The sequence below is a fragment of the Pipra filicauda genome, unplaced genomic scaffold (genome assembly GCF_003945595.2).
Source record: "Pipra filicauda isolate LSUMZ 115617 unplaced genomic scaffold, ASM394559v2 scaffold195_size2193078_pilon, whole genome shotgun sequence".
NCBI classification, from domain to species: domain Eukaryota; kingdom Metazoa; phylum Chordata; class Aves; order Passeriformes; family Pipridae; genus Pipra; species Pipra filicauda.
Window position 1 is genome coordinate 1966699 of NW_024104304.1, and position 5701 is coordinate 1972399.

At 39.3% G+C, this 5701-nt stretch overlaps 1 long non-coding RNA gene across 1 annotated transcript; it reads right to left on the reverse strand.

Moving 5' to 3' along the window:
• Positions 1 to 1092: 1092 nt before the first annotated feature.
• Positions 1093 to 5268, reverse strand: LOC120323092. Its single transcript, XR_005563237.1, has 6 exons — positions 5037 to 5268; positions 4602 to 4652; positions 3974 to 4046; positions 3746 to 3889; positions 1709 to 1879; positions 1093 to 1194 (listed from the first exon to the last, which is right to left on the reverse strand). It is a non-coding gene; the product is annotated as an uncharacterized LOC120323092 (long non-coding RNA).
• Between the last annotated feature and the right edge of the window lie 433 nt (positions 5269 to 5701).

A 5701-nucleotide genomic window follows, 5' to 3' on the forward strand; every position in this document is an offset into this window, starting at 1 on the left:
TGGCATGCAAACCACTGAATATAATTGTTCTTAATATTTTCATAATCTGAAGTCTCTACAAAGGCTTGCACCACATTCGTATTAAACCACAATAGCAGATGGACCATCTGCAACCGTTTGCATAGCTGCAGTACTGTAATCCTTCTTAACATGACAAAGCTTTACTGACTTTCTCTGGTGAGTGTGAGTACATGTGGCTCAGATGTACAAAGCTATTTAGGACTGTAGCCTGTGTTTCAGTCCTCGATTCCCACCAATTGCTAGAGGAACTAGCTACCTAAATGTATCAAAGGACCTGTGTCTGCAGTCCTTGAGGGGTCATTTCAAAAGGGCTTCCAGTAATTTCTCATAGTCCAGAGGTTCACTATAGTACTTTAAGACAGCTTCTGCATAAAGCAAGGGGATAAAGAAACATGTATTTCTTTGACATGAAGCTGCTCTTTGCAATCTGTAGCTGGCTTAGGTCAGCATAGTTGGGTTTATTATTCCTGAAGACTTGTGCAAGACTCCAGCAATGTGATCATGCTACATAATGAAAGGTTTCAGCTTGCCTCCCTTAACTATAGACTACAGGTAAGGATACACAGCCATTTGTTTATCATGTCCTTCGAGATTTCAGTATCACCATCAAAAATTTGCGTCCCTAGGGTCTTGCTCTCTTAAGAACTGAGAATACATTTGCTTTGAATGTACTCTGAAAGTCTGTGAACAGAGTGTACCTGAGGCAGTGCAGAATGTCATTATTTTGTTCTTCAGTACAGTTAATATTTTGCCACAAAAATGTCAAGTATGCACAGTTTTTCACTCAACCTGAAAATGGGAAGCTTCCCACTTAGATTGTAAGCTGTATTTCCTCAGCACCTAACTATATTAATTTACAAGAACTCCATTAAGTTTCTGAAATATAAAATAAGCAACAACTGTAATTATCGTGACTAAACAAGACTGGTTCCTTTAGCTGAGAATCGCTTGTACTGAAATGATGGCAACTTTTTTCAATGTGACTGTAGCATTACCACAGGAAAAAAAACCTCAGATGTCATAGATCGTATTTGGTACCAGTAAGATACCATTTTATTTCTTCTTGTCTTAATTAAGCTTGATTCTGCAAATGGAGTCTCTCACTATGGAATATGAAGCTTTTGTCGAGAAATAGTATTTGGTTGAAGACAGATTTCATAAATCTTGCCACTGCTAGCAGAAAAAGATACATATCGGTAATAACAGCTTATTTCACCTGGAAAAAAAATCCTTCACCATTATATATAAGAAGTACCATCTTTTACAGAAGAACCACATGCACTCTGACTTACTTTCCATCAAATAATTGAGGTCCTGTAGCTACGAACTTTTTTGTTGTTATTCAGGTTTATCTGACATTAGCAAAATTTGTTTCTGTTTTAGGTATTTGTTGATCAGCATGTGACTATTCCATATTTCTTTCGCTGTCCAGAAGGGTGGATATCTCAGGGTACTTCAGGGATCTATTCTTTATCTGTCCATTTCTTTTAAACTGGACAGAAAACATGTCTGCTTATCCTGAAACTCCAAGGTAATAAAGGTGCTCCAAGCTTCTCAGAGCTTGCAGATAATTGGATTTGACCCAGATTCTGGTCTTCAGCATGATGATTGATGCTCTATTGTCTGGGTCTCATCATACTCTCATGACCTGTGCATCCAAAATTTGTTTGACCTTAAGCATGCTTACCGTGCCAGGTCCTACAGGCTGGGAGCATCTTGGTTCCTGCTGACAAAGATGTTTACCAAGGAACTGCAGATTTCTATTATTGTGTAGAAGTGGTGCCACCTACAGTACACGGTCAGACAACCATCCTTCTTCCTGACCCCTCTGCTGCCTTCTGAGAAATCCTGTGACAACCTTCAAAAATTAATATGAGTTGAATTCCCTCTCACACAGGCCATTTAATAACCTGGGCATTCCAGCTAAATTGGTGTTTTTGTTTCCCTTGTTGTCAGTGTGGAGAACTGATGGAATAAAAAACCTCCAGAAAGAGATTAGTGAGGAATGTTAATCATATTGAGGAAGTGTCTGTATCAGCCCATTGACTGTAGAAGGAGTGCAAATAATTGCTTAACCTAGCCACAGCTATTAGAGCACTGAGATTACACAAGATAACTTCCATCCTTACTTAGAGATCCCATTTTGCTCACTATTTTCTGCTCCCTTTGTTATGACTAATTTGTTTAATTAAACCTAAAAATTTGTGGGAGTGGAATCTTACTCTACTGAAAGTAGCTGAGAGGGACTTCATTTTCCACATAGCAGCCCTCGCAGTGCTGTGCTCTGCATTAGTATCCAGAAAGGTGTTGATAACACACCAGTGTTTTGGCTACTGCTGAGCACAGCATCAGCACAATCTTTCTAACATTCCACCCCCTCCGTCGATAGGCTGGGGGTGGGCAAGATCTTGGAAGAGGAAACAACTAGGACAGCTGACCCAAATCAACCAAAGGGATATTCCATACCATATGAGGTCTGTTCAGATACAAAAGTAAAGAAAGGGAGGAGGAATGGGGGAATTTGTTATTTACAATATTTGCCTTCCAGAGCAACTGCTGAAGCCCTCCTTCCCTGGAAGTGGCCAGACACTGCTTGCTGATGAGAAGTAAAGGAAAAAGTCTTTGGATTTTTCTCTTTGCTTGTGTGTGCGCGCAAGGTTTTTTCTTTTGCTTTGGTAAACTGTTTTATCTAAACCTACAAGTTTTTTTCCATCTTATTTTCTCTCTCCTGTTCAGCTGAGAAGGGAGAGTGATAAATTGTCTTGGGGGGCACCTGATGTCTGGTCAAGGTCAACCCACCATGGCAACTACAAGGGGTCTGCCATGGGACTAGTTTAACATTTTCATCAATGACCTAGATGGGGCAATTAATCTATTTAAGTCATGCAGAGGTATCCAGACAGGTTGAAGCAATGGATCTAGGTTAAAGTCATGTCATTCGGTGAAGATAAATGGAAAATACTACAGTTGGAAAGGAAGAGGTCCTTGTAAGAATCCATACTAGGGCTTACCAGCTGTGGAGCAGCTGTGTGGGAAAGGCCCCGGGGGTCTTGGTAGCCAGTGACCTGAGCTGCCAACAGCATTTGGGGATGTACTAACAAGATCATGGCCAGTTGACTGAGGGAAGGGATTATTCACAGTTTTGGCTTCCCAGCATGGGCAAGATGCTGGTTGACCAGCTCTTCTAGCAGAAGAGCTCTGTGTCTGGAGTAGCTGCCCTGTGAGGAAGGACTAACAGAGCCTGGCTTGTTTAGCCAGGGATCTAACAGCAGCCTGCCAGTACTAAAGTACTGAAGACAGTTCTAGACTTTTCTCCATGGTGCATGTGGGAAGTTGAGAGACAGCAGACATAACTTTAAACCAGAGAGATTTAGACTGATTACAAAGAAAAGCCCTTTCCCCATAAGGAAGGCACAACACAGGAGCAGGCTATGCAGAGAGGTTACTGAGTCTCCACTCTTGGATGATTTGAAAATCCAGATGCAAAAATTCCTGAGCAAATTAAGGTCAATTAGCTGATCCTGTTGTGAGAGGAGGTTGGACTGGAGACCTCCTGAGGTCCCTGCACACACGAATTATCAATGATCTCATGAAATTGCTGTATTGAGCCTTTAATGAATGCATATCTACCAAGCCATGTTACCCTCTTTCATGTGGAAAAAGACAAAACAAGTGTGACATTGATGCTTTCATCTGCTCTGCTGAAACAACATTTATACAATACCTTTCTTTGTTGTTACAATAGCAATCCATTTTAACTATGGATAAGGGAGATGTTTGTTTGTTGGACAACACCTTTCATAGGACACACACAAATGTTCTGAATGTTCAGAGCTTCCTATTTACCCTTCAAATGTGCTTCTAAAGCCTGAAAAATGAGAACATTTGGTACAGAAAAATGAGAAGAATGCAAAAAGCAGTGTCTCAAGAAAGAGAATCACACTGTGCTTACCTTAGGAAGATGCCAGTATATGAACAATGACTTCGGAAAAATAGTTCAGGTCATACTGAACGCTGTGATAAAGCTGAGACAATAGGACAGAAAATGGAGGAACTTTAAATTGAAGAGTCCTGGAGATTTGTTTCAGTCAGGGCTACAGTGTTCTATGTGATTTCTAAAGCTAATGTGCAACACTAGTCACCTTAAATATGTGTTTAGGTGCAATTTGAAATCAGAAGATCCCAGTGAGATTGAGTGAGAGGATTATGGTTCATAGTCATTTGAACAGGAGCTGAAATTTTATTATGGTTATAGTAATTGGCGGATCTTTTTATTCATTTTTTTTAGTTTGGCACCCACTCAGACTTCATTGCTCATGCTGCAGCAGTAGTATGATGGATTACTGTGTTTTTTCCATTATTATTAAATTTAATTATTTTTGCTCATGTACCCAGATGTGAACAACTTCAAGAGTTCTAATCTAATAATACAGACTGTTTGGAAAATATGTGCTGTCAATTAAAGGCATTTTGTAATAGAAACGATAAAAGAGTCATTAATGAAAAGTAGTTTGCCTCCCTATGTACTAACTTCACTTAATCAAAGGTGCTTTGAAATTGAAATCATTAATTAACTTTACCTGGGTTTGTACTGATCAAGCACTTTCCGAGTTGCTGGAAATTAAGTTCTTCTGTAAACGAAATCAAAACGTGGATTTTTCCAAAGACACTTTATAATTTCCTTCTGAAAATGTATTATATATACATTTCTTCCAGTGTTTAAGCATAAGAAACAGGCAAAGTTAAGCTGTAAAATTGAATTTTTGCACTCCATTTTTTAATGGCACCTCATTTATATTTTACAGGTCACACAATAGATAATGAAATACATCAGTCCAATGTATATATTTTTTTCTTATTTGCCTGTAAAATTTTAACTGGTGCCCTGATGCTCAAGACAAATTTAAAATTAAGACTCTGTAAAAAATTTATTGAGAAACTGAAAAACTATATGATCAAACCCCTGACATGATAGTTCTGCAAATTAATCTTTCTGACAAAGGTGTGCTTCTCACCTCTTTCCAGTTTTCCAGCGTGAGTTTTACACAGAGAGTGATGCAGGTCAGCAGAAAGTGTTGTATTAGCTTCCCTCTTTCTACTGTAGTTCCAGACCAGAATTTCTAGTGGCTGAAAACATCATTGTACCTGCTACATGGTTTTTACTTAATTTTGACAAAATTATTTTTCTGTATTTATAAAGAAGGGGTTTCTTCAGAAAATGTTTTTGGAGCTTTTTTCCACCAGAGGACTATGAGCTTACATTTTAAATTTCGTGGATGTAGAGTCCCAGAGAAGCTGACTTTAGTTGCAGGATGGATTGTGGTGGTGCATCCCCCCCCTCCCAGGGCTCTACTATGATGTAAGAAATGTTTGCTAGTCCTTGGCCTTGATGAAACAGCACCTGGACAAAGCCTCCCTTGAGCTTATCAGAAACACTGTCTGTTCCTGGGAACCAACAGGTGTCTAACGAGTGAGCACCTGGTTTTTAATGAACAGCCCTGGAAACTTATTTTTCTTTCCTGAATAACAACCCAACTGGAATAATATTTTTATTTTAAAGAAAGCTACTGACTCAAATTGCAACCAGGATTGAAAATTATTGACTAAAGTCCACTCTCTGATAATGACCCTGCAAACGGCAGTCCAAAGTGAGACACTTTGAGCTCTGGATTCCCAGAAA